General features: G+C 51.1%; 1 long non-coding RNA gene across 1 annotated transcript; it reads right to left on the reverse strand.

Moving 5' to 3' along the window:
• Window positions 1-2,669: 2,669 nt before the first annotated feature.
• Window positions 2,670-3,950, reverse strand: LOC105512728. The gene is made up of 2 exons (XR_001001906.1): window positions 3,351-3,950; window positions 2,670-2,904 (listed from the first exon to the last, which is right to left on the reverse strand). It is a non-coding gene; the product is annotated as an uncharacterized LOC105512728 (long non-coding RNA).
• Between the last annotated feature and the right edge of the window lie 993 nt (window positions 3,951-4,943).

A 4,943-nucleotide genomic window follows, 5' to 3' on the forward strand; every position in this document is an offset into this window, starting at 1 on the left:
CCTTCCCACCCGCCTGCCTTCCACTTTCTATCCACATAGGGTGGGGCCTGCCCCCACAATAGAGGCAGCCTGGCTTGCCTTTTTATTTGTTTGTTTTTTGAGGCAGGGTCTCTTTCTGACCCCTAGGCTGGAGTGCAATGGCACAGTCTCGGCTCACTGCAGCCTCAACTTCTTGGACTCAAGCAGTCCTCCTGCCTCGGCCTCCTGAGTAGCTGGGACTACAGTTGCACCCCACCACACCTTGCTAATTTTTAAACATTTTTTATAGAGACATGGTCTCACTATGTTGTCCAGGCTGGTCTCAAACTCCTGACCCCAAGTAATCCTCCAGCCTTGGCCTCCCAAAGTGCTGGGATTACAGGTGTGTGAGCCACCACGCCCAGCCAGGGCTTGCCTTTTGGCTGGAAACTCATTGATGTGAATTTTTTTTTTTTTTGGGATGGAGTCTTGTTATGTTGCCCAAGGTGGAGTTGTAGTGGCTATTCACAAACACGATGATAGCGACCTACGGCTTTGAACTCCTAGGCTCAAGCTATCCTCCTACCTCAGTTTCTCCAGTAGCTGGGACTATAGGCACTTACCACCATGCCCAGCCACATTGATGATCTTTACAGAAACTGAGACCTCAAGCTAGACCAACAACCACCTATTTCTGGATGTGGGAAGAGCAATTAGGTAGAATCTGCTAGTTCCAGGCAGTGGATTTTTTTTTTTTTCTTTTTTTGTGACAGGGTCTTGCTCTGTCACCCAGGCTGGAGTGCAATGGCATGATCTTGGCTCACTGCAACTTCTGCCTCCTGGGCTTGAGCCAACTTTGCACCTCAGCCTTCAGAGTAGCTGGGATCACAGGTACATGCCACTACATCTGGCTAATTTTTGTATTTTTTGTAGAGACGGGGTTTCACCATGTTACTCAGGCTGGTCTCAAACTCCTGAGCTAAAGGGATCTGTCCACCTTGGCTTCCCAAAGTGCTGGGATTATAGGCATGAGTCACTATGCCCAGCCAAAGGTGGATTTCTTAATGCATCCCTGATAAGAGTGTTTAGTCATTTCTCGGCCGGGCGTGGTGGCTCAAGCCTATAATCCCAGCACTTTGGGAGGCCAAGATGGGCGGATCATGAGGTCAGGAGATCGAGACCATCCTGGCTAACCCGGTGAAACCCCGTCTCTACTAAAAACTACAAAAAATTAGCCGGGCAAGGTGGCGGGCGCCTGTAGACCCAGCTACTCGGGAGGCTGAGGCAGGAGAATGGTGTAAACCCGGGAGGTGGAGCTTGCAGTGAGCTGAGATCCGGCCACTGCACTCCAGCCTGGGCGACAGAGTGAGACTCTGCCTCAAAAAAAAAAAAAAGAGTGTTTAGTCATTTCTCAAAGATCAAAGCAGGAAACTAAGAAGAAAAGGGAATGTGCTTTTCTGCAAATCAAGGTGGACTGAAATTGGGTGGATTATGGCTGCCTCGGAATAAAGGAGGCCAAAGTCGGGCAATCTCTGTCCCTTCCTTTCCTCTACCTCCCTGGACCCTCTCAGACACGGCAGCACTCTGTGTGGGGAGCCTCCCATTGGGCACTCCTACAGCTCTCCTATCTTCTGTCTCCACCAAACCCCTTCTGCAGCTTCCTAACTGCTACCTGTACTGCTGCATAGGCTGCTGCTTCCTACACACCACAGCTGGGCTTTGTTTATTTTGTTACAGACAAGGTCTTTTTTTGTTGTTGTTGAGATGGAGTCTTGCTCTGCCACCCAGGCTAGAGTGCAGTGGCGCAATCTCGGCTCACTGCAAGCTCTGCCTGCCGGGTTCATGCCATTCACCATTCTCCTGCCTCAGCCTCCCGAGTAGCTGGGACTACAGGCGCCCGCCACCACACCTGGCTAATTTTTTGTATTTTTAGTAGAGACGGGGTTTCACTGTGTTAACCAGGATGGTCTCGATCTCCTGACCTCGTGATCTGCCCGCCTCAGCCTCCTAAAGTGCTGGGATTACAGGCGTGAGCCACCACGCCCGGCCTACAGACAGGGTCTTGCTCTATTGCCCAGGCTGGAGCAAGCAAAGTGGTGCAATCCTAGCTCAGCAGCCTGAACTCCTGGGCTCCAGTGATCCTCCCACCTCAGCCTCCCAAGTAGCTGGGACTACAGGCACGTGCTACACCCAGCTAATTTTTAAATTACGTTTTTGTACAGACAGGGTGTTGCTTTGTTTCCCAGGCTGGTCTCGCACTCCTGGGCTCAAGCAGTCCACCCGCCTCAGCCTCCCTGTTACAGGTGGGAGCCACTACGACCTGCCAGACTGGGCTTTTCTCCTGTGACCCATCACCCAGAATCTTGTCCATGTGCATAAAGAAAAAGAAACCTTCAGACTGGCTCCTTTAATGAAATGTTTTCAGGCATGTCCTTTTAACCTTTCTGATCCCCTGTCAATCTCTACATTGGCCCTAAGCAATAATGGCCAGAGCAGCCTCTTGTATGGCACTTGCTGTAGATGCCCTTGTTCTTTTTTGAAACAGAACCTTCCTATGTTACCCAGGCTGGTCTCCGACTCCTGGCTTTAAGTGGTCCTCTCAGCTTGGCCTCCCAAAGCGCTGGGATTACAGGCATGAGCCACTGCACCCGATCAGCAGGCCCTGTTCTGAGTGCTTTGCACACATCAGCTCATTTGATCCAATCCACAGCCCTGTGAAGTAGGAGCTTTATTATTCCCATTTTACACATGAGGAAATAGAGGCCCAGTGGGATTTGAAACTATTCTGATGTGACACATGTGTCCTTGGAGGTGTACATATCAGTAGATTTCAGCCTCTATTGAAATCTTCTACTGAAGCCTTCTACTCCCCTTGTGTTTCCCTGTCTCCCTCCTGTCCTCTCATGGTCATCCCAAGGGCTGGCTCGTCCCTTTTCCCCTGGAGCTCTGGAAGGCCATAGCATCCCCGCAACCCCATCCCTGATCATACTCTACGACCCAACCCTGAGAGCTCCCTCCCCGCCCTATGCTTGGATGACCTCCTTCCCCAGTGCTCCCAATCCCAACCCAGGAGGCACCCTCCCTTCAGCCATCCTTCAGGAACATAGTCTTGGCTGGGCCCCAGGAGGACTAGGCCATGTGTGATTTGTCCTTTCAAACAGCCGCACTGCCAGCAGGGCTGAGAGCCAGGAGGCCCCACGAGGCAGAGGAGGCCCAGCCACGTGAGGCCCCTTCCCCTCCTGCTGCCCCAGGCCCAGCTGACTCAGAGCCTGGCACTCCTCCCAGGGTTGTGCGTGCCATTGTGGGCTGGGTGGGGCCGAGGCAACCCTCGCTGCGCCCCTTGGCACCCACACAGACTCCTCCTGTGTGGAGAGGGTGGGAATGCTCCTTACCTTCTGTCCCATAATCAACTGTCTTCTTTGAACAATAGATTGTGAATAATTTCACATCCCTGAACATTCTCTCTCCAGGCATGATTTTTGTGACTGCAAAACAGCGGCTTCTCCATCATTACGCAACTGGCCTCTGATCGTTTCCAGATTGCTTGTGGCCATGCACCTCCTTGTCTAAACTTCGTTCTGCACCACCAGCAGTATCATGGCCTGGGGAGACCAAGGGCTCTGTGCTCAATTCCAGGATCAAGACTTTGTAGAAATCATAAGTTTTCTAGATGGTTGTGGGCTGTTGTCAGCAGAAGGACTCAAGGCAATTAATATACAGCTAATGAACTCCAAAGAGGCTCTTTGATTTTTGAAGAATCTGACTTGAGAACAAATCAAGACTAAGACTAATATAGACTCACCTTTCAACATAGGAGAGTCAGAAAACTGGCTGAGTCTGCGACACCCAAATGCCTTCCACCACCACATTCCGGTATGTGGGTTCAGCACTTGGCAGCTAACAGATCTCTTTGCTAGATACAGCAATCACATTTTCTGGGTAAGGGAGTGAAATTAACATTTACCAATTTTTTTTTTTTTTTGAAACGGAGTCTCGCTCTGTGTCCCGGGCTAGAGTGCAGTGGCGCAATCTCGGCTCACTGCAAGCTCCGCCTCCTGGGTCCAAGTAGCTGGGACTACAGGCACCGACTACCACGCCCGGCTAATTTTTGTGTGTGTGTATTTTTAGTAGAGGTGGGTTTTCAGTGTTAGCCAGGATGGTCTCGAGCTCCTGACCTCGTGATCTGCCCACCTCAGCCTCCCAAAGTGCTGGGATTATAGGCGTGAGCCACCATGCCCAGCAACATTTACCAATTTTGTCTAGACTGTGGAACACTAGAACTCTGGTAGGTAGGAAGGTAAGTTGGTGCAAGGACCTTGGACAACTGTGTGGAAAATACTAAAGTTAAATGTACACACAGTAATCCTGCACTCCACTCCTGGGTATGTTTCCAGCGCAGCTCGTAACAGGCCCAAATAATACATCAAGGGTAGGATGAGGCCGGGCGCGGTGGCTCAAGCCTGTAATCCCAGCACTTTGGGAGGCCGAGACGGGTGGATCACGAGGTCAGGAGATCAAGACCATCCTGGCTAACACAGTGAAACCCCGTCTCTACTAAAAATACAAAAACTAGCCGGGCGAGGTGGCGGGTGCCTGTAGTCCCAGTTACTTGGGAGGCTGAGGCAGGAGAATGGCGTGAACCTGGGAGGCGGAGCTTGCAGTGAGCTGAGATCCAGCCACTGCACACCAGCTTGGGCGACAGAGCGAGACTCCGTCTCAAAAAAAAAAAAAAAGGAAGACTTAATTTTACTGCATGTAAGTTTTTCATTTTAATTTTGAAACAAGCCAGGAGCAGTGGCTCATGCCTGTAATCCCAGCACTTTGGGAGGCCATGGCAGGAGGATTGCTTGAGCTCAGGAATTCAAGTACAGCCTGGACAACACGGCAAGATCCTGTCTCTACAAAAGAGGGAAAATTAGTTGAGTGTGGTGGCATGCACCTGTGGTCCCAGCTACTCGGGAGGCTAAGATGGGAGGATCACTTGA

Source organism: Colobus angolensis, unplaced genomic scaffold (genome assembly GCF_000951035.1).
Source record: "Colobus angolensis palliatus isolate OR3802 unplaced genomic scaffold, Cang.pa_1.0 Scaffold219, whole genome shotgun sequence".
Taxonomy (NCBI): Eukaryota; Metazoa; Chordata; class Mammalia; order Primates; family Cercopithecidae; genus Colobus; species Colobus angolensis.